This window comes from Vicugna pacos, unplaced genomic scaffold (assembly GCF_048564905.1).
Source record: "Vicugna pacos unplaced genomic scaffold, VicPac4 scaffold_116, whole genome shotgun sequence".
Taxonomy (NCBI): Eukaryota; Metazoa; Chordata; class Mammalia; order Artiodactyla; family Camelidae; genus Vicugna; species Vicugna pacos.
Window position 1 is genome coordinate 682149 of NW_027328796.1, and position 24865 is coordinate 707013.

Sequence of the window (24865 nt, forward strand, 5' to 3'; positions counted from 1 at the left end):
GCACAAAAGTCTCTGGCTTTGCCACAATTTCAAAGCTTTTTTGGCTTATGAAAGGTTTTGTCCTCAAATGGAGTTTTCTTGAGTCCAGTCACTGATGTCATTTACCAGAGTTACAGTCCAGATCTGATATTCTAGACTCTTAATATCTTGCAGACATTCAAATGGTTCAGGTTTGGATGTGTATTCACCTCTGCAGGCCTGGACCAAGTCCGATAAAGACACCCGGACAAGTTCAGCAAAATAAAAAGAAATTTTCCTCTCTGCAAGACTGAAATGTCTGTGAAGCTATAAAAACATCTGCACCTACAAAAATAGGGAACCAACTCATCAATAACATATCTATCCATAATGCATGGACATTCAAAATAAATACTGTATTTACTCCTATTAAATTCTATCTGGTTTTTGCCAAACTGTGTCCTAAACTGAAAGGAAGGTAGGTAAATGTAGAGAATTTTTTACCTTTTAAGGAAAAAGGAACCCTCCTACTCGATTGGTGGGAATGTAAATTGGTGCAGCCTCTATGGAGGACAGAAGAGAGGTTCCATAAAAAAATGAAAATAGACTTCCGTGTGATCCAGCAATCCCATTCATGGGTATATGTTTGGAGAAAAATTTAATTCAAAAAGACACATGCACCCCAATGTTCACAGCAGCACTATTTAAAATAGCCAAGACACTGAAACAACCCAAATGTTCACTGACAGATGACTGGATAAAGAAGTTGTGGTATATTATATATATATATATATGTATATATACATGTATACATATATATACACACACATATATACATACCATGAACACACACACAAATGGAATACTGTTCAGCCATTAAAAAATAAAATAATGCCATTTTCAATAACATGGATGGACCTACAGGGTATTATGCTAAGTGAAATAAGTCAGAGAAAGATAAACAAATATTCTATGTATTAACTTATATGTATATCTAAAAAATAAAACAAATTAATGACTATAATAAAACAGAAATAGACTCACAGGTACACAGAACAGACTTGTGGTTACCAATGGGGAGAAGGAGAAGAGGGGAGGCAGGGAGGGGTTAGGGGATTGAGAGGTAAAAAGTACTACGTATAAAATGGATAGGTTACAGGGCTGTATCATACAGCACAGGGAAATATAGCCATTATTTTATGGTGACTTTAAATGGAATATAATCTATGAAAATGTTGAGCCTCTATTTTGTACACCTGAAACTAATATGATGTAAATCAACGACTCAATTACAAAATTTTTAATCAAAGTTTTCTTTTCATATTATTTGCAATAAGTTAGAAGCCAGCACTCTCAATAGAAACATAGTGCAAGTCACAATTTTCTAGTAATTCCATTTAGAAAATAAAAAGCAATAAGTGAAATTAATTCCAGTAATAATTACATTTATCCCAAAATATCCAATACACTATCATTTCAAAAGTGTGATTGACACTTTTAAAACTTATTAATAATATTTTACATTATTTTTGTTGTACGAAGTCTTGAAAATCTATTATGTATTTTCCACTTATAGAACATCTCAATTCACAATAGCCACATGTGGCTCGTGGCTACCATACTAGACAGACCAGATTACACCATTCACACTTCTGATAAATTAGCTGCTCTTTCTTATTTAAAAAACTTGCAGAAAAGGGTTTAGATATGGCCTCTATCAAACAAAGCAACCGTGACGGTTGGGGATTATCTTCATTATAAAGTGAAAAATAAAGGTAAGAGAGCCATGCTTACACGTATGTTAATGTAACAATACCTTCTTAATTCATTCAGGACTTTACAATCTTTCTTCATATGCCAAGGATTCACTGTCACTGCGCAATGTTTTTCACTATTATCATCTTCGTGATTGAGAGCCTTCTGATGACCCTGCTTTGTGCATCTGTACATAAATTAACAAAACAGAGAAAAAGACCTTATTTAAGATAATTTAGGGGGGAGGGTATAGCTCAAGTGGACGATCATGTTCTTAGCATGCCCAAGGGCCTGGGTTCAATTCCCAGTACTTCTTCTAAAAATAAAATAAATAAATAAAAACCTAATTACCACCCCCCAGCAAAAAATTAATTTATTACTTTAATTAAAAGTTAAAAAAAGATAATTTAGTGCAGGCTTATCAGGCTACAAGAGCTACAATGAATGCCCCCACCCATTAATTTAGAAGAAGTCTCACAGTATTTCTCAACATAAAGGCTAAAATATAATTGAGAACACTTCCTGATGGTCAGAATCATTTTAACAAAAATGTAGATAATTACGTCCGTGGTGTCAAATTTCTGTAAGAGTTGGGCATGGAACATTTAGTAAAAGTGATTTTGCAGCTATCTTTGAAAGAAATGCTGAGAAATGATCTTTTCTGTTGGAAATTAGCCTGCTTTTAAATTCTTCAGTAGGCATACGTGTTTACAAACCAGGCAGGAACTGGATTATATTTTACATATACTTTAGAAACTGATTTGAATTTTGCCCTTTACCTGCAAGGCTATTTCTTAGGTAATAACATAAGCCCATTTCTTAGGTAATAACATAAGCAGGCCACTATACTAAATTTTTTTTCCCTGTTTGCTTAATCCTCACAACAACTCTGTAAGCTGCTATTATTACCCCCATATAACAGATAAAGAGCTTGAGGCAGAAAATAATTTGGGTAACTTGGTAAATGGTGGAGCTGGGTAAGACTGCAGCCAGTCTGACACTCAAGTCCATTCTTTTCACCAATGTCGGATACTGCTACCTACATTCAGCAATGACCGCTAATTTCATATTTAAGTGTGTCATTTCAAAAAGTGCAAAGCTATATTAGTACTGCTGTGTAAATTATCCGTTTGAGATGTGATTGCCAAAAGAAAAAAAGAAATAAAATCAGGGTGCCACTGAGGGGAGGGCAAACTGCATATGGACGGACACAAGGGGACTTTATGAGGACAAAGTTGCACAAATCTAGAAATAGATAAAATGGCTGACTTGTACAATTATAATGTGTGAATTTTATGGCCTGTAAATTACACCTTAATACAGCTATTAAATTAAGAAACTGGGATACCAAATTAAGACTAAAACACATATATATATCACACAAAGAACAACAGGCAAATATCAATATTTACTGCACCATTTTCCTTCATGCAGCTTCCGATCCTCACCCGTTCCTGAAAGGATGATTCATTTTTAAAATAGTCTTTAAATTTATTCAGCAAATAATTTTTGACTGCCTACTATGTACCCAGGACTAGTCTAGGCACTTGGAATAGATCAATAAACAAAACAAAATTCCTGTCCTCACGGAGCTTGGTTGGAGTCTAGCTGGGATGGGGGTGGAGATGACAATTCACACAACAGAGCAGCAGAGGAGGTGGCATGTTAGGAAAGAGGAACCATGGAAAAATCAAAAAAGGGCAAGGTAAAGAGAGTTGAGGGTATGGGATGAGGGTGATGTTGTATTAAATACCAGAGCAGGCCACACTGAGGACTGAGGTTAGAACTAAGACTTGGAGGTAAGAAGTCCCAGGTGGACGGAATAACCATCACCATGGGCAGCGCACACCTCACATGTTCCAGAATGGGGACACGGCTGGAGCTGCAGAGAAGGGTCAGTGCAGGTCCTTCATGGCCTTGGAGGACATTGTAAGGACTGTGGCTTTTACCCAGAGTGAAATGGGGAGGCACTGCAGAAGGACGACACTATCTAACTTAGGTTTTCGAGGCTCACTTGACTGCCGGGTGAGAATAGTCAAAACGGGTCAGAGATGAAAGGTGGGAAGCCTCTGAAAAGGGCTGTGCAGGAGGAGAGGACAGTGGCTCAGGGCAGGGAAGCAGCAGTCGAGGCAGGAGCCATGGTGAGAAGTGGCTGGGTTCTGGATATGGTTTAAAGGCAGTGTTAAACCAGATCTATTGACAGAATTCATGTGGTATGTCAGTGAAAGTCAGAGTAACTCTAAGCTTTTTAACCCAAGCAGCTGGATGGATTAAGTTTCCACTAACTGAATGGGGGAGGTTGCAGGAAGAACCAGTTTGGGGGGTAGGAGAACAAAGGGCTCAGTTTTTACACATGTTGCTTTTAAGATATCAGAGTTTCAATTGAAGGTGTCAAATCAGTAGAAGATTGTAAGAGTCCAGAGTTGGAGAGAAAAATTCTAGCAGGAGACAGAAATGTGGGAATCATGGGTCACACAGGTGGCACAGGAAGACATGAAACCCAGGTAGTCAAACATTAAGATAACCTGGCATTAACCATAGAAGTTGTCCTTGAGGGCCTGCCTAGTAGGTGTGGATATCAGTCCTAATTCCTGACCACTCGAGTTTTAAAAAGCAACTTACAAATGAATTCGTGCAAGACACTGCCTCCAGTGGGTGGGTCCAGAGCTGGAGTGGGAGAATTGGATGCTGCACGCTACTCCCTACGGTAGAATGTGTGTGTGTGTACACATGTGTGTGTGCGCAGGGGGATGAGATACACCTGGCTTAAGAAAAAGAGCAAGTAAGTCTAGAAGCTGAAAGATGAAAGAACATCCAGATATGGTAGAGGGAACAGGGGAAACACTGTGTACTGTAAGACATATGCCCATAATGCCATTTCCCACCATCCTTTCATCAGGAACACAGTTGGAAAGGGGGGAATTATGTAGATACGTGTGATGTACACAAACTTTCTGACTATGTAACACTGAATATCTACATATGTAGCAAGTTAATGATATTTATATCTGCTTCAAATTTAAAAACAAGTTCACAACAGAGGGAAAATAAAATACTGAGGACTGGTAGAAGTATCATAGAAGGCCTTTCAATGCTCAGAATGGAAGCAAAAGCAGCTTCACCCCACAAAGAATGTCAATAAGAGTCAAGAATGTTTATATTTGCTTAAGAAATTGAGAGTTACAACTTCCTGCTTTAAAGAATTAACATAAGACAGATACCACACTATAAGCAACGTCTATACTGGAGATTTCTTAAAGCTATTTTAGTTCCTGCTTGTTCTGATGTACTCCAGAAACTCTGCAAAGAAAACCTTCTATTCAAAGGCTTAAAGGAATAAAAAAAGAAATAACACTGCATTCTTTTCAGTGTTCTCTGTACTGAAAGTCAATTGCAAATGCAGCACCCTGCCACAGGTCTACATTTTTAACAATAAAGACCTTTGCGCAATTTTTCAATTGCTATGTGACTTTGGGTCAGTCTCTCACTAAGAAGCAGAATGGAGTACCAGAAAATGACACATCAGGTCTAAAACTACAGATGTGGGAGATGAACCTACACCAGGAAACAGCTAAGTGGGAGGGTAAGGTTTACCTTTTAAGTTACCGTAAGTGCAGTTACACCTGCTCCCTGCTTCCCCTGTGAAGTGAAGAGCTAGTCTTTTCCAGAAAAGCTCTCATTCTGAGAACTGTCTTCTTTAAAATATTCGGAGATTCTCTTTTAAGGTTCTTTCACTTTTAAGCCTTTCCCCAACTCTACATCCTATAACAAGTGTAAAAATTATCCTATAGCCTATTGTTACAGAACATACTCTACAAAAGCTGAGGTTTCCCGGGGTTTGGATCCCAGAACTCTGCTACCAGATAATCCTAAAGCTTTCCTTCCATAACAGACTCTTCTGCCAATTCCCAGCTGCGGGCAAATTCGGCTTCTCAGACCAGGTAACTTTCTAACTCTGCCTACGAACACTCTGCTGCCAGTAAAGGAACTCTCAGACAGAAAGCACACAATGCCCCTAGTGAGGGTTGCCTCCTTCAATCAATCAAGATGCCATCACCAAGCAAATATTTAAACCAACTGCAAAACCTCTGAAGACAACTTACAAACAATATACTTTCTATGGAGGCATACTATTTGCTCTGGAATAGTGATTTCCATTGGAAGGAACAAAGGACCACATGACCCAAGCAATTTTTTAAAACTACACATAACCATCCCTCTTCACGTGAGGATTCAGGCAAGACGGTCTTACAGGCCTAGGTGTAACAGAATGACAGCACCTCTAGGAGTAGGGTGAAAAGTAGCGAGGTAGACTTCTAGTGAAAGGGGGTGATGTAATAGGCCCCATCGCCCACTTACCTACCACCACAGGACAATCATCTCAGATCGAGAACAAACACTTTGGGAAACAGGTTGTTTATATTTTTATGGTATTCTGGTGGAAATAACGCCCTGAGTCATGTGAAGTTGTGGCTGCAAAATTGAACAGGGGACTGGACATTTTCACATTCAGGACAAAAGTAGCCCCTGGATAGCCACCATATCTGCTCTCCCCTTTGCCTGTTCACCCCAAAAGCTGCAGAACTCTCCTGCTTGCAATGACACCCACCACTTCTCACAAATTCTTGCAAAGTTCACATCAGCAGCTGGTGGTGTCAAAGTCGCCATTTGTACTGCTATGAAGTCCCTCCATTACTTTATATCCCTTCTATTTTCTCTGTTGTCTTCCTAGCTACACTTGCATCCACAAGATGGTTACCGCACTAACATTGCCTCTGTAATCAGTCCAGGATATAGGAAGTAGAGATTCAACTGTAACCAGTCCCAGAATGCTTGTCATCCCACTCTAGTGTCCCAAAAAATACTCTGGCATCCCTCATCTCACTCAAAGAACCACTGCATTACTTAGAGGTTGTAAAATTAGAGGGCTTTCTCTACTGGGAAACACTGTGGCTTGTGGTAGAGTTGTGATTTCAGTTTTTGCAACTACTTACAGGCAAAAAGACATGGCCCGCAAATTTTCTTCAAGCGTTTGATATTTAAACTTTCATTAGATACAGAGCCAGTGGACTAACCGTAATCTATGAACATATGGTCATATTATCAAATAATGTTCATGTCTACCTTACAGACATGTAAGGACTTGGATTACACCTGCAGCCTCTAGGCCTTTAGAATTGGATGTGAAGCATCCTGTGAGATAAAAAACCTCCTATCCAGTCACAGAACACAATTACAGACAACATGACACTAATGTCACTGAATACTTTAGTATAGTCCATGTATGGTTAAGTTACATCTCCAATTTCTCAGAGCTGGAAAGGAGATGTCTAGAAAAGCTGGAAAAGCCCAATTACCAAAACAGCTCAAAAGTTAAAGCAGACTCCTGCACCTCCCAGAACAGAGGGCGGAGGGGGCATTGCCCACCACTCTGTCCTCCCCCAGGACGTGGCATGTGGGGAAGCAGGCAGGAATGGGTGGCTGGGACTCGGAGGTGGAGAGGTGATGAAAGCAAGAGTGGAACTGCTCTGGTCCTAGAACAACAGAGCTGTAAAAAGCTCGGCTTCAGTTCAACCAACTCCCTCTCCCACTTTCCCTCCCACCTACGTGACAAACAGAGCACAGCCAGGCACTTTCTGCCCATGACGGTGACTACTAGCAGGAAAGGGACCAGGATAAAAGCATGTCCTATAAAAGATCAGTCTGATTTTAAGGCTATGTTATAAACAATGAACAGCACTCTCAGAGTGGGACACTTGTGAGGCGCTCAAGTAGGGAGGAGGAGGTTGAGGATCCATTTCCAGCACTTCCATGTCTTTTATCACTCCTATTTCTGACCTTTCCTTTGCCACTTTTTGTAGCACTGCCATCACTGGCAGGTAAAGGGGCAGCAATGTGACTTGGCCGTTTGGCTGATGGGGCTACATTTCCCAGCAGTGGAATGAAAAGGCACTGGAAGAGGATCAGCTGGAAGATGTGCACTGCAGTCCTGGCCTGTGCCAAACACTAACCAGGTGATCCTGGGTTAGGCTCTTAGTCTCTCTGGGCTTCCGGCTGTTTACTTATAAAATAAGGTTTTGTCATTACACAAATATATCCAATATGAAATGTAACGTGAAAGTCAAACATAATGACATCTCACCTGCTTGCCTCAGGGAACTGTACAAGCACTGAACACTATGTGAATGTAAACACAGTCTTAAGAAAACTATTGAGATAAAGCGCTAAACTGAACATGGAGATAAAGTTTTTTGGATTTTCTTGGCTTTCTTTTTTAACTGCAACACTGAATTAATAGTTATTAGCTATAATCCACACCACCACCACTGCGAATAAATAAAGAAGGCAAGCACTGCCTGGATGCCTGTTATTGCCCGATGCTAAGCAGGGTGAGGGGTATAAAGGAGGCTGAACAAGTGAGTCTTCTCCAGTTACCAGCTAAGTGAGGAGACACATTGGAAATCACCCAGGAATGGTACCAAGTCAGTACTCAAATCCAAGATTACAGGCTACTGATCATAAACAGTACAGGAATACAAAGAAGAGCTAGAAGTATTTGGAATAAATAGGGAAGACTCTATGAAGGGGATGGGGCTCCAACTAGTTCTCAGGGCAATTCTAATCTGTTTTAACTGAGGACTGGATAGGAAAAGGCTGGTGACTCCTGGTTTTTAATAAGGCACAGGTTACCCTAGGAGGCTAAGTTACATAATGATTGGAAAAAATAATGTAAGTCCAAAATGATGAAGGGTCGAGACTCCCTGGCTGAGATCTGGTTGTGTTAAGTCTTTGACTTGACTGTAGATGTTGGAGCACCAAAACTCTAGGTTGACTGAAAGGGGGGGAGAGAATATCCAAGAATTCAGCAGAAGGAAAAATTCGTGTATCAGGGATGAAAGCTCTTCATCAGAGTATCAGCAATCAGAATAGACACTTGAAACCAACAACATACAGTTCAAGAAGCTGACAAAATGTGGAGGGTGGTGAGAGAAAGACAAATCAAAGACCACTCCAAGCCTTTGTGTATTCAAGACCGGAAGAATGATTATCCCACTGAATAAGTGGAGACGCTGCAAGAAAAAAGATTATGAAATCAGCTTTAGACATGTTGAATCTGACGTATGAGCTAAGAGTAGGTTTTCTCTAAGAAGCTCAAAATTCAAAACTGAAGCACAGATGTTGAGTACAGACTTAAGATGCAGATGGACAAGACATGATAAATCTCCTAAAAGAAAACATAGGCAAAACATTATCTGACATAAATCTTAGCAACATTCTCCTAGGGTAATCTACCCAGGCAATGGAAATAAGAGAAAAAATAAACAAAAGGGACGTAATTAAACTCATAAATTTCTTCACAGCAAAGACAACCATAAGTAAAACAAAAGGAAACAACAAACTACGAATGGGAGAAAATATTTGCAAATGATACGACTAACAGAGGCTTAATTTTCAGAATATATAAGCAGCTCATAGAACTTAATAACAAAAAAACAAACAACTCAATCTTAAAATAGGCAGAAGACCTAAAGAAGCATTTCTCCAATGAAGACACAAATGGCCAATAGGCACATGAAAGAATGCTCGATATCACTAATAAACTGAGAAATTCAAATCAAAACTATAATGAAGTATCAGCTCCCATCAGTCAGAATGGCCATCGCTCAGAAGTTCATGAATGATAAATGCTAGAGAGGCTGTAGAGTGAAGGGTACCCTCTTACACTGCTGGTGGGAATCTAGTTTGGTGTAGTCATTATGGAAAGCATGGAAATCCCTGAAAAAACTAAAAGTAGACTTACCCTATGACCCAGCAATCCCACATCTGGGTATATAACTGGAAAGAACTCCAATGTGAAAAGATACCTGCACACCAGTATTCACAGCACCACTGTATACAATAGCCGAGACATGGAGGAAAGCTAAATGTAGCAACAGATGACTGGATAAAGAAGTTGTGGCATATTTATACACTGGAATACTACTCTACCATGAATAGGACAAAATAAAACCATTTGCAGCAACATGGATGGAGCTAGAGATCATCATTCTAAGTGAAAGCAGCCAGAAACAGAAAAATACCAAATGATACCACTCATGTGTGCAATGTAAAAAAAGAGAGAAAAAGACAGTGTGAACTCATCTACAGAACAGAAACAGACTTGCAGACTTAGTAAACAGTCAAGGTTACCAGGGAAAGGGGATAGGAAGGGATAAATTTGGGAGTTCGAGATTTACAAATGTCAGCCACTATATATAAAAAGAGATTTTAAGTTAAGTTTCTTCTATATAGCACAGAAACCTATGTTCATTATCTAGCAATAACCTGTAATGAAAAAGCCGATACAGCCACCAACTGAGGAAGCAAGAGAAGAAAGGAGAGTTAGTTATGCTGGGCTAGAGCCGACTTCTAAAATCCTTGTCAGCCACTGAGGCTGCCCCGAGTACACTGAGCTTTCCTTCCAGGGACAGGCGGACATGACATGCGTCCTGCAAACCTGGGGCAGCAGAGGCCGTCCCCAGGTCTGGCCCTAGGGGAGATGGGAGCAAGTCCACCTGCTCCCCTTGGGGCAGCACCCCTCCCTGCAGCCCCCGCCACCTGACTGCACCACGCCTGCCTCTCAGGAAACCACTGACTTGAAAACAAGTGGTCCACGAACATGGGGCAGCGGCAGGGAGATGGGCAGCGACCTGGCAAGCTGGTAGATTTGCCCCCATCTCCCCCACGGCCTGTCAAGGGCTCGGCCTCTGCTGCTCCAGGCACGGTCCGCAGGTCAGCCTGCTCTCGGGAGGAGGGCACGGTGTGGTCGAAGGCAGTGGCGGGTTATGGTGTCTGCCCATGGGAGCCCTTGGATTTGCTTCAAACTCCCCAGCGCATGGCCTGAGCTTGGCCTCTGCTGCCTCAGGTTCGTGGAACTCAGGTTACAGGTCAGCCTGCTCCTGGAAGGCGGGTGCTGTGCTGTCAGGGAAAGGTGGCGGCTGCTATGGCGGGATTGGGGCTGCCCTGTGAGAGCGGGGGTTGCAACAATTTCCCGCTGCTGCTGCAGCCATCCCAGCACACTGATCGCACCGAGCCCATCTCCCAGGAGCAGACTGACCTGTAACCTGAGTCCCACTAACCTGGGTCTTTAGAGGCCGCCCCCAAGGTCAGGCCGCGGGTAAGATGGGAGCAAATCCAGGGGCTCTCATGGGGCAGTCCCCATTCCATCCGAGGCCCCGCGACCGCACCACACCCGCCTGCCAGGAGCAGGCCATCGTCTGAGGGCCAGTCGGAGATGCTCTGGAACCGTCCACGCGCCCTCCCAACTCCCGGGGCTGTACCTGCTCTCCTAAACCCGGGTAGAAGCGGCGGCAAAAACGCGGTGTTCAGGAACTACTAATACCGGGGTTACCACGAACCACAGCGGCGGCTGGGACCCGCCTCTGGGTCCTAACGGGACGCGCGGCCGGGACCTCACCTCCGCACCCCTCCCTGGGCGCATCCTCAGCTGCACAGCACAGGCGTCACCCGCCGGGTCCCCGAGAAGCGCGCCCCTACCAGCGCCCTCTTAACTGTCCGGCAGCGGCAGCCGAGCCGCGGGCAAGCGGCGGCCCAGGCCCCAGGCCGTGTTCCTCTTCCAGGAGCTGGTCCAGGAGCAACCGGCTGCCGCCAGCTTCCACGCGTTCTGGGTGGGTTCCGGCGTCCGCGCGTCTGTCCGTCTGCGCGTGCGCGCCCCTCCTCCTCCCGCCCGCAGCGCAAACTGCTCGGGTGGGTCTCCTGCTTTACCGGCCCTGGCCGCTGGGGCCGGGAGGAGCCAGGTGGGGCCCCTCCTGCTTGTCCCGCTGGGTCTCCATCCCCAGAGCCTTCACCCAGCCACCGACTGGGTCCTGGCACAGAACTAGAACCACGACTGCCCTAGGCTAGGCCTCACCCACCCAGCCCCACTTCCCCTGATCAACTTCCCCTCCCTGTTACTACCCTCCCACCACTGGCCAGGCCCAGTCTCCCACCAGACCTTGAAGACAGGGCTCCTTCTCCTCACACCATTGTCCCTGCCCTGACACTCCATCCTGCTAGGTCCTAACCTATGGCCCCTACACCCACAAGCTTACCCCTCATGCCTCAACACAGGACACCCAACAACCTGAAATTATCCCCCTCACCTCTCAGCCAGGTCATTTCCACTCTGATCGGGCCCCACACCTCTCAACCTGTACCCCCACACCATGGGATCCCCTTCAATCTGAGTGCACCCCTACTCTGAGCTCACTCACTCACCCCCACCCTGTGGTTGGGGTGGGGAAATCCGTGCTCCAGTAATGATGACTACTGCCACCAGTGGGGGATCGAGCCTAGTGTGCACCTTCATAGTTAATGTCTGAGACTACAGGGTGAGGCAGGCTGGGCTGAAGGTGGTTCCAATTCCCGCCTTGGCACCCTGATCCCCGCAGCCTGTGCCTCAACTGACCCGATGGGTCAGGTTGATCCCAGGCTGCCAGCCACTGGCCTTGCGCTTTGGGTGGTTGATGGTACTGATGGTGATCTGGACCCCTAGGGCGGAGGCACTGGGCACGCGGACCTTTGGTGTGGGGGAGTTCAGAGTTTGCACTTGATCCCAGGGTTACACAGCAGATGGTGGGCTGTGTGCATGGGGCTGTGTGCATGGCATGGACTCAGCACAGGTGGGTGCAGGGACCTTGTTCATTCACACCAGGCCAGAGGGAAGAGGAAAGGGAGTTTTTAAAGTGTCAAAGTGAGGAATCCAAAGCTTTAGAGCAAAGTAGGAAGGTGCACTGGCCAGGCCACCATGGATCTCACCGCGACGCTTGTCCCTTGCATCAGGGGAGACTGGCAGTTGACTGGCCAATGAGACATCCCCTGCTGTGGTATAGTTTACAGGCAATTGAAGGGATTTTGAAAGGTAATTTTAATCCAATAATTGTCAGTTTCTCTGCGGTAGATTAGGTCCAAAATCATGGTGAATCTGGCAAGGATCCTGCCTGAAATCCAGCCTGGGACAGTGGAGGACCCACCCAGGAATCATCCACTTAGCTCTCACCAAAAGTCACTGTAATAGAGAAGAACAAATCTGACTCCATATTGGATCTGTTCCTTTTCTTTAACCCTCTGCAGTGTTTTCTAGGCTTAGACTTGCTAGCTCTGCACTTTTTGTAAAACAGGGTTGCCTTTAGCCTGAAATAAACAGGAGAGCCTATTCTCAAAAGTCTGAGCTTTAAGGATATTAACACTTTGCACTCCTATAAAGATAACAAGTTGCAGAATAGAAAAAGTTAGTTTTGTTGCAGGTTTTGCAGAAACACCATGATCTGACCCACGTGGACAGCTGCAAAGGATTCCAAGAACAAGGAATTTCTACACCAACAAGTTTGCAACAACCAACCACAGCCCCTCCACTTTTTAGCAGAATAAGAGCCTGAAGTTGACATGTGGAAGATGGTTCTCCAAGATATTAGTCCGCCATTATCTTGGTTTACAGCTGTTTATGTAGACCAGGCCTCTGTAAGTCCTCTAACAAAACAAAAGTAGTTTTCTATTCTACAACCTGTTGTCTTTATATAAGTGCAAAAGTGTTAATATCCTTAAAAATCAGAGCCTTGAAAGTAGGCTCTCCTGTATATTTAAGGCTAAAGGCAACATTGTTTTACAAAGGTGCAGAGCTAGTAAAACTAAGCCTAGAAAAGAGGGCAAAGGGTTAAAGCCAAAAGGACAGATCTTCTATGGAGTCAGATTTTTTCTTTTCTATTATACTATATTCTATTTTTGTTTTAAGTATATAAGAATAAAGTTTAGCCTTTTTCCATTTTAAATTGTGCAATTTTAAGGAGCATTAATTGCATTCACAGTGCTGTGAGACCAGCACCACTTGTTTCAGACTATTTCCTTCCTCAAAGTAAAAGCTTGTATACAAAGAGCACCCCACGTCTTACCTCCCCCAGCCCATGACAAGCCCTAATCCCCTTTCTCTCTCTATGTCTTTACCTATCCTGGAGGTTCCCTATCAATGAAATCGTATAAAAGGTGGCTTTTTTTTGGTTTGTCTGCCCACATATCTTAAGTAGGGACGGGTGAATTATTTTTTTTCACGTGAATTAGCATTTTTGTATTTTGAGAGGAAAGTCCAGATGGATTAAAGATGAGACGTACCATATGAAGCCCTTTTAGTAACTCTGTGTATAATCTCGGGGTAGGCACTGCTGTTCTAAGTGTGAAATCAGAGCCAGAAGGGAGATGCTTAGCTCTTCTTGTGGCAAAATCAAACCAAACAAAAGCAGAAAACAAAGGCCAAGAAAGACAGCTGGAAAGACAAACCACAGCCTGGAGAAACCTTTCCTCATGACCCAAGGTCGGAAAAAAGCTTCACATCCCTGTGGTCCAAAAAGCTCTTGAAGCCCAGTGTTCTGAAAAGAAACAAAACACACAGAGTCAGTTCCAACGAGAGGCAGTGCAGGTGGCCGGTTTGTGCTGGAGATGCTCGACCTCTCAGGTGAGGACACAGGCAGACAGACTGCAGAGACAGCATTGGCCACCATCACCCTGGCAGGTCTTTAGCCCGGTGACAACCAGCCCTGGTGACAATGTGAGCAGGCAGAGGCCCCAGGAGGTACCCTGGAAGGAAGAGCAAATGGACGCTCCTCTCCAGCAGAACAAGGTGTAGGATACATCAAAGTGCCACAGGTGCATCCCTTCCCTAGCAGTGCTGAGCCTTAGAGAAGATCCCACCAAAGTGCTTGCACAATTTTCAAAGATAATGTTTCTTCAGTAACATGAATTCAAAATAATCAATATGTCATCAAGGGATTTTCAGAAGTGACCTGCCCTGGACCCGTACAATACACACACATAAATACACACATATACACATAAATATATACACACATACATACAGGAAAACAGACAGACAGACTGAAACACAGAGAAGCACGGGGAGACAGAGAAACAGAGAGAGAGACAACTCAGAGAGGCACTGAGAGACAGAGACCGAGAGAAAGAACACTGGAGCTGGTAATGAGTGGAACTCACATACATTTTCACAAGTCAGTCTATGTGTCAGAACCTGGTCCCAAAGTCGATCCACCCTCCAGGGGAGGGTGTGGGGATCCCACAAGGGTGTGGGAACAGAAGGCAAAAAATAGGAATCCATTGTGGGGCAGCCCACCACAGAGGCCGAGATGGGACACTGGGCCTGTATGTCAACATGACAGAATGACCTAGGAGGTTGTATGCCAGAGCGGACGATGTCAGAGTTGTATTTAATTTCAGTCTCACGACTGGGAGCGGGGAAGCAAGCAGCAAGGAAAGTGACTTTCTCCAGACCCCAGGGCAGACCCCGGCCTGTGTGGGGTGTGCTTTGAACTCTGCCAGCCCTCTGTGGGGTCCTTCCTTTGCTGAGTCTGTGCACGATCTCCCTGTGATGCGAGCCCGTGGGGGTGACAGAAGCAATAGGTGTTTCTAGGTCTAGAGACAGGATGGGTTCTCTAGGAAGCAGGGGCCAGAATGATCCCCACTGTGCTGATGGGGGATTGGGGAGGCCCTGAGAGGCACATGGCTTGTCCAGGATGATAACACTGCTGAGTAGGGGGAGCCAGGTCTGAACCCAGCTGTGTCTTCAGAGCTGCGGCACTGGTTGCATCCAGGCCTCCCCAGGGCTATGGGGGGGGCCTGAGTTGGTGTCACTGTGTGTGGACATGGCATGGAGTGAGAAATGAGAGATTGGAAGCCCAGAAAGGCCCTTGAGGAGCTTTGTGTCAGGAGGAAGCTTGGAGAAGTGGACCCCAGGAAGTGACCTCACTTCCCTGGCAATAGAGCCCAACAGAACTTGGAACCGAAGTCACCAGGCACCCACTCTGTAGAGAAGTCCCTACTCAGCTCACCTGGTTGGAGACAGAGGCATGTTCTGCTGCATTCCATTATCCTGAGGCCGCAGGCCCCAGAAAGCCCGCAGCGAGGGTCTCTACCAACGCTGCCGGCACTGGGTCAGGTCTCACCCAAGGCACCTCTGGCCTTTTGGACAGAGAGACCCAAAGGTAACACAGGGAGGCCCAGGGCAGGCCCCTCCAGGCTGGGCCACCACTCAGATCCCATCCAGGTAGCCACACGGCCCCATCCTGCCTGGTGGAGGTGGAGCAGTCAAGTTGGGGATGGGTATCTGCCTCAAGAAAGAGAAGGACAGAGGCCTGGGGGGCCCAGTCACATAGACAGCCCAGGACAAAGCTGGCTGGCTGAGATGTGGAGAGGCTGGGAAGGGTCCTGCTGCCCGAGGTGGAGCCCATGCTCTCTGGGTATGTATTTTCCCTCCCGGATGTCTGAGCTGAAAAAGGTTCTGGTCTGATCTAGCAGCAGAGGGTAGAGTCTAAGGAATCAGGAGTGTTCCTGGCTGGGAAGGTCTCTGAGACTTCCATGCTGGGTCAGCTGCTGGTCACTATCATTGCAGAGCCAGATACCACATATTGAAAAGAAGCTGATGAATAAGAACACCAACGCCCCCTCCCCAAGTGAAGGGCTGGTGTGTCACTCTTCTGAGGGCCAGCGCAGACTCCTGGTGGGTCTGGATATGGAGGGGTCCCCACCACCATGGCCCACAAATCAGTGGGGCAGGCCTCCGACCCAGACATCACCCAGGGCTCTCCCAGGGACCTACCCGGGGCTGACGGGTAGCTCAGCACACCCTGGTCTGACCTGGAGCACCGTGCCCACCTCGCTGCAAGTCAGGTGGAGGACCAGGAGCCCCCGAAGCAGAGACCAAAGGTCAAAAAGGCAGGGCTGGTGTATGTGTGTAGGTGAGGGTGGGGCAAAGGCTGGGCCACACAGGGAGGTGTCCCTAGAGGCTACTGTTGGGACCAGAAAAAAGAATGGCCTCAGACCACCTGTCTGGAAAAATTCAGTCACAGAACACATCCTGTGGGCACTTTCTGGGTGGGAGCTGTCTGGAAAGCTCTGGGAAGATTTCTGTCCTTGTAGAGGCACATGGAAAGGGAGGCAGGTGCGTAAAATTTTCCTCTCTCACAGCATGAGGTCTTCCACAAGACTTAAAACTCTCTCCACTTCCAATAGTTACAGAGGAGGCAGGGGCAGGGGAAGATGTCAGAGACCAAAAATGGGACGAACTGGATCCTGCAGGAGACCTCGAGCTACCTCCTGCCGCTCCTGCAGCTCTTCCTGAACCTGCATCTGCAGCTGGACTGCTGGGCAATGGAGAACCAGTTCAGGCATCACCACCACCTGGGGTAGAGCCCCCTCTGCACCCACCCACACCTTCTTCTCCAAAATGTTTTCCAAAATCCCACCGTCAGTCCCCCCACAAACTTGACGTCCCTTCCACTGGAGATGTTTTTGTTTCATTTTCTTTAGTTTCCTTTGCTTGTTTCACATCATTTATGACATCCTTTATTTTTCTTTTTAGAGTTTCATGTAATAAAATATAGACTTTTCCCCTTTTAAATTATGCAATTCAGGAGCATTAGGGGTATTCACAATGTTGTGCGACCATCACTACCATCTAGTTTCACACTATTTCTTTCCTCAAAGTGAAACCTTGGATCCAGAGCATGCACTCCCCTCCCTCCTCACCCAGCCCCTGACAACCCCAAGTCCTCTTTCTCTTTGCGTGTCTTTACCTCTACTGGTTGTTCCCTGCCAATGAAATTTTAAAAAAGGATTTTTTCCTTCCTGCCCACATGTTTTCACCTGGGGCTGAGGATTTTTGTTTGTTTTCACTTGAAACAGCATTTTTATTATTTTCAGGGGATATCCAGGGGGATTAAAGATGTGATGCACAAAATTAAGCCCTTTTGGTAACTCTGTGCATAATCTCAGGGTAGACACTGCTGTTCCCCCTGTGACACCACAGCCAGAAGACACAAGGGAGATGCTTAGCTCTTCCTGTGGCAAAAACAAAACAAAACGAATCAAAAAAATTAGTAAAAGCCCAGAAAAATTGCTTGAAAGGCAAACCACAACCTGGAAAATTCATTCCTCATAACCAAAGGTTGGAGAAATTTTTCCCATCCCTGTAGTCCAAAATCCTTTTGAAACTCAGTGTTCTAAACAGAAACAGAACAGGCATGGGCAGTTCCAATGAGAGGCAATGCAGGTGGCCAGTGTGTGTTAGAGATGTTTGACCTCTCAGGTGAGAACAGAGGCAGAGAGAAACACTGCAGAGACAGCATCGGTCACCATCACACTGGCAGTTCTTTAGTCAGGTGACAACCAGCCCTGGTGACAATGTAAGCAGGCAGAGGCTCCAGCAGATCCCCTGGAGGGAAGAGTGAAGGGACACTCCTCTTCAGGAGAACAGGGTGCAGGACGCATCAAAGGGCCACAGATGCATCTCTTCCCCAGAAGATCTGATACTTACAGTTCATCCCAATAAAATCCTTACACACCTATTCAAAGATGCCTTTTCAAGGGTGTCCATCACAGCACTGGTTGAAACAGTCGGAATTAAGGCAACACTAATATTGATGGAGAGGGGATGGGGTCCATTCGTTCTGGTTCATGTGGATGAATGAATGCTGTTCAGTTGGAAAAGTGGGTGCCTGGTCTCAACCCAATGTCAAGGGAGGCCTCAGGGTGGAAGTATGCAGACCCACTCTCTGCATCCAGGGTCCCATCTGCACGACCACATGTGTGTGAAATCAATATAGATGGAAATTGACCTGATTGTGAGTGTGTGAGAGACAGAGATGGAGAGAGACATACTGAGAGACACAGAGACTGAGACATAAGCACCAAATCATTCATGACAGACACCGCTGTGGGTGGGAATTACAAATCACTTCTTTTTTAGGCAATATTTCAATTTTTTGTACTGTGTCTGTATTACTCTACTAATTCTAAAAGGATTAAAATCCTATGCTAATGTGACCCATTCATTACTCATCTATGGAGTAATTAAAGTACATTAATCCTATTTTTAAAAGAATTTAAAGCCTTCTCAGGACTCAGTTCCATGTCAGCTCAGTGGAAGCAGAGGTTCTCCAGGAGGTCGTGTCTCTTCTGAATCAGCATCCAATACAGGTGAGCAAGAAGTACCCGACTTGGACACTGAAGACTACAATAGATGAGAGAGTGTGTTGAGAGAAATTAAGACCTATATTCAAAGAGAATAATCCCATATTCATGGAGCAGAAGGCTTCATTCTACTAAGATGACAAAGGTCCACGAATAGATCTAAGGATTCAAAGAATGCCTACCCAAATCCCAGGTGGTATTTTGCAGGAATTGACAATCAATCTAAAATTCACGTGGAAAATCCAGGAGGTCAGAATACATGAGTGAATCTTGAAAAAGAAGAACAAAGTTTGAGGAATGGAAAGTCAGATGGAACCCACGGTTAATACAAAACCTCTTTAAGCTGAAGATAACTGAGATTCAAAAGATGCAGAAGAAAAGCTGTCATGGAAGCCAATTCTCTCCTTTCCCTTTTCCCTATTAAGTTAGGTTGATAAAAAAGCCTTTAACTTTCACCATTTAACATGGTAGTTACTTTTCTGGTTGGCTCCTGCGTGTGCATAAATAAAACGTTTCTCTCGTTCATCTCCTCTTTACTTCTGTGGGCTCTTTGGGAGGGACTCTGGATTATGGGGACCTGCTCTTTTCTCACCTTCTTTAGTGACATCTTTTGTCCATGGTGAAGTTCTTATAAAAAAGAAAAGTCTCATTGGTTTTGGGTCAGATTTGGAACATGTATACCTTTGGAGACCCCCTGGAGGAACAAGGGGGTTCAATACTGCCTGGAGAATTCACTTGTCAAAATGCCTAACAAGACGCTATTTGCAAGGGTTTTTTTTTAAAGATTCTTACCCTAAAACAAATCCCCTATCTAAACCTCTTGGATGATCAAATATAAAGAAAAAAGGAGAATCATGTCTGGCCTAAGAACACTTGCTTAACAAAACGGAAGGACAGAATCAGTTTCAGAGCAAAAATTAAAATGCATTTATACCATCAACCCTCCCACCCTTTTGTACACTGTCCTCATGTAATCTGCCAGATGGCCCCCTGGAGAAGGCCCTTTGCCCGGAACTCGTGCTCATTTTCAGAGCTCGGCCAAGCGGGAGGTTGGTCCCCAGGGCCTGAGAGGGGCTATGTGTGAAATCTTCTCTGCTGAGACCCAGCGGACTGAAGGTAACTGTGTTCTCTGAGGGAGAGAGAGCACACCGAGCCTCTGTGGAGGCATCTCTGAGACCCTCCCAAAGGCACAAATCTCTAACTCTGGACACGGGAATTTTTGATTGGCATCTTAGTTGGAAATCTCCTCCTGGATAGAAAGAAGCAGATTCAAGATGTTGCAATTGGATGGGCAGGTCGGCCTCTCGAATTAGTCGATGAGGAGGACACGCAATTCTCTGCAGAAGTAGGAACACCCATCCCTGCTCTGCTGACGTCATGTACAGAGAAACAGACGCGACTCTAGGGGGAATTCAAAACCCACCAACCTTTCTTACCGACGTCAACGTCCCCACTTTATTCTCCTGTCAGGTCTCTGCACAAAAACTGTGGCTCATCCCCAAATATCACACACCCATCACCCTGTACCACTCTGTGTCTGTGTCCAACTCGAGCATTAAGGCCTGTGACCGTTACTGTTAAATCGTGTCCCCCTTTCTGCCCGTCTCCCGCCATCATCCCAGTCCAACATCGGTGTCTCTCTCCAGGTCAGCAGCACTCTTCCCACTGGCTTCCCATCAGCTTACCTTGCCCTGTTTCCATTGCTTATTCCCCATACGTTACCCACAACGGTCTTATTAAAGTATGAATCAGATCAAGTAGTTCCGCATTGCAAAATACTTTCGTGATTTTCCATTGTATTCAGAAGGATATCCAGAGTCCCTACCAAGGCCCTATGTGATCCGGGCCCTCACTGATCTCTGCAGCCTCAGCTCTCACCGTTCTGCTCCAGCCCATCTTCACCGCCCCGATGGTCCCCACCAGGACAGCTGCGTTTCTAACTCCAAGTCTAGTACTTACACTTCTTCCGGCCTGGGAGGCTTTTCTTGTCTGTTACCTACGTGGCTTATTCTTTTGCTTTATTCAGGACTTTGTTCAAATTATTTACCCTCAGAGAGGACTTATCTGACCAGATTATTTAAAATAGCACACACATATTTCCTATTCAAACATTTTCTCTCCTAATATGCTTTATGTTTCTTTGTGGCAATTATTAGTACCTGGCAGTACATCATATATTTATTTGCTTACTGGTTTACTGTCTGTCTTTCTTACTAGACCTATATTCATGGAACCACAAATAACTGTTTTAACCAGTAACTTTCAAACCACCTTTAAATGAATTCTTTTATAAGATGAGAATTTCAGAGGCTTCCACGGGTTGCTTAGGGGAAAAAAGAAAAAGGATTCAGGTTGAACTAATTTATTAAGGACCTGAGAGTTGGTTATTTATTTTATACATAGTAGTGTGTACCTGTTAATCCCAAACTCCTAGTCTAGCAAAAGGCCTAGCTGACTACTATTTTTAAAGGAATTTTTTCTTTTTAAACTGGGGTTGTTTGAGATCTCTTTTCTTCTTCGTTATTTTTCTTTTTTTAAAGATTTTTTTTATTATTTTTTTACATTGAGGTACCGCAAATTGAATCCAGCATGTACTCTACCCCTTGAACTATACCATCCCCTCCAAAGACAATTATTTTTATACTTTGACAATACCATATTGAATTAAGATTTTTGTTCCATTTTCCCTTCATAGAGTTTATAACTGAGGGAGAGAGTCAGAGGAAGCTCTGGGCCAACCCTTCCTTCTCAGCGGGTCACTACACAGCAGAGGAGCTTGGCTGTCTCCAGGCCCAGCTCACCTTTCTGCTCTGAGGGCCGACTCAGGCCACTTCTCTTACAGGCGGCATGTTAGAAGCAGCAGAAAGCCAACTAGCGAGCAACAATGACAAAACTGACCCACCTGCAGTTGGACATCATCTGGTCTGAAACGTACCTCTTAAATCTCTTCTTCTTATTAGTGGATGGTTTTCAAAAATATTCCCAAGGAGATGAATCTCACTCCATTTTTTCTGGATTTCTTGGGCCTTCTATGACTTTAACTGCAGGCTTCATTTTCTGCACAACATCTGCAGGGAAGCCAGGCAGAAAACGTGAACAGACCCTGCAGGCCGCGGCTGAGGCCTCCCGTCAAACATCCTTGTTGTGCAGAGCCTACGTTCATGGGACCAGTTTCATTACTGCTGTAATTAGTTCTTGTCCAAGTGTCCCACCGGAAATGTTTCTAGATAGAACGTGGCCTGACGCAGATGAGCAGTGGGGATGTGGGGTGCAGATGACACACAGACTGGAAGGAGAAAAGGGAAATGTTTCTTCAGGCTTCAGTTTGGAAGATTTCTGATTTTTATATGGACATTAAACTTGGTCAGGCTGAAGCACCATTTGCTCTAAGACGGGGTGATGTACACGTATCCCTACAACTTCAAAAAATATGTTGAAGCTGGGCGTAACAGCCTAGGGGACAGACAGCTTTGAGTGACACCTCCGTTCCAGGATGCCTATGATCTCGGGCTCACAAAGAGGAAAAGAATACACATATTTTGCCTCTGTAGTTCTATGTGAAATTATTTTGACCCTTGCCGGATGGTGTAAGATCAGAGAGCATGTAGTCTTTCGTACATCGCAAAGACGACAAGTCTTCTTGATGAGTCAGCACACTGTTTCCGATGGCCCGGGGTCTATGCCAGACATTAGCTGTCTAGACAAATACCACACAGCCCCCCATCCCTCAAGGAGATCACAGTGTGTCGTGGAAGATACAAATTTAAATAGATTTTCAAAACAATGTGGTAAGAGTCACTTTGCATCATATATACTATATGTTCAGAGGGGCTCTTGCACTGCCTGGGGCTGTGTTCTAGAAGATAGGGAAGGTGTCAGAGAGGAAATGCTTTCTGCACTGACATCTGACGGATTCCAGCAAATCTGTAGACCAGGAGAGTGCATGGTGGGGACGGGATTCTCAGCAGCTTGCGTGTCTCGTGCAGACCCCTGGTCATGTCTAAGAGCACTTTGCACTTAGGGAAGGAACGTCAGTGAGGCTAGAGGCTGTGAGGAACTAACGGAAGCTGAGGCTGAAAAAAAGCAGCAATGAGGTGATGAGAAGGTGTGACGTTAAATCAGAAAGCGTGGACTTCCTCACACACGCAGCGTGGAATTCTTTGCGGTTTTAAGGAGGAGAGTGACACAGATTAGTCATTAAAAGTGAGCAAAGTGGATTGTTCACTCTAAAGTACAGCACTGGGGAGACTAGAAAGGGGTGGGAATTAATGCAGTGGGGAGCGAGGAGCAGGGACTTAGTTGGGGGACATTAAGGAATAGAATTGTAGTACTGATGGGGGTGAGGGAGTGGAAAAGTAAAGGAAAACTCCCAGATGTTTGGCACAGAAAAGAGATGGGACAGTGATGCCATTGTTTGAAAAAGTAAAACTAGTTCTGGGCGAGTGTAAATCCAGACAAACAGAGCTTGAGATTTTTATGTGCTAACCAAATGTGAATGTCTACTTGTCAATTAGAAATATATTTCTGGGACTGAACTGAGATGTCCATGCTGGAAAAGATTTGACAGTTAATCATTGGACAGAGGGCAGTTGAAGCCATGGGAATAAATGCCACCCACTGACAGTTTACCAAAGAAAAGGGAAGGAGGGCACTTCTGGTTCAGAAAATATGGCAGACCAGAATCTTGAAGACCCACTCACTTAAGACACATAAAAACGTAGGACAAAATGCTGCCAGTGTTTTCCTGTTTTTTTTTTAAGGGCACGTTTATTGTGGTATGATACCTGTACAATAAAATACACATATTTCACATGTACTACTTGGTGAATTTGATAAATGTCTACACCCAGAAAACCATAACCACGATCAAGATAGCTAACATTTCCATCACTCCCCAAGAGGGGCACTTTTCGAATCCCCATATTTATCCCTTCCCATCTCCTTCTCTCCCTGTGAACCGTAAGTTTGTTTCTCTATGTCTGTGGGTCTGTTTATCTTCTGTATTTAAGTTCATATGTTTCTTTTTTTGATTCCACATATAAGTGATATCATATGGCATTTTTCTCTTTTTCTGGTTTACTTCACTTAGAATGACTATCTCTACGTCCATCCATGTTGCTGCAAATGACATTATTTGTTTTTTCATGGCTGAGTAGTATTCCATTGTATAAATATACTACTACTTCTTTATCCAGTCACCTGTCAATGGACATTTGGGTTGTTGCCATGTCCTGGCTATTATAAATACTGCTGCTGTGAGCATTGAGGTGCATGTGACTTTTTGAATTAGAGTTTTCTTCTGACATATGCCCGGGAATGGGAAGGCTGGATCATGAGTTAAGTCCATTTTCAGTTTTTAAAGGAACCTCCACACTGACTTCTCTAGTGACAATGCAGCCCATCTTGTGAAAGCAGAGCCATGCTCAGAAAGTAATGGGTATTTCTAAGGGCCAGACATGAAGTGCAGTGAGTGTGGCCTGTTCAAGAATCAGAGGGCAGTCTGCCAGGGCTGGAGGAGAGTGACAAGGGAAGTGTGGTACAGGTAGGAGTCAGACCATGTGGGGACATGGCAGGCTGGGATAAGGAGCCTGGACTTCCAGTAATCCCTTGGTAACCATGGGGCACTGGTTCCAGGACTTACCCTGAAGTCAACATCCATGGATGCTGACGCCTCTTGTATAAAATGACATAGGACTTGCATGGGACTCATGTACATCCCCCCATCTACTTTTATATATATATACAAACTTTTTTTATTGAGTTATAGTCATTTTGCAAAGTTGTATCAAATTCCAGCATACAGCACAAGTTTTCAGTTATACATGAGTATACACATATATTTGTTGTCACTTTCTCTTTCACTGTGTCCTCCTGTGTACTTTAAGTTATCTCTAGATTACTCATGGTATCTAATACAACATGAATGTTATGTAAGTATTTGCCAGTGTATGGCAAATTCAAGTGTTGCTTTTTGAAACTTTCTGTTTTTTCAACAATATTTTCAATCCACCGTTAGTTGAATCTGCTGGATAGGGAGGCCCTAGATATGGAGAATCCCCAAGCTCCTCCTTCCCACATCCTATATTTTCACTGCAAGCACTGAAGGGGTCCAAACATAGAAGAGACCCATCTACCTGCTGGA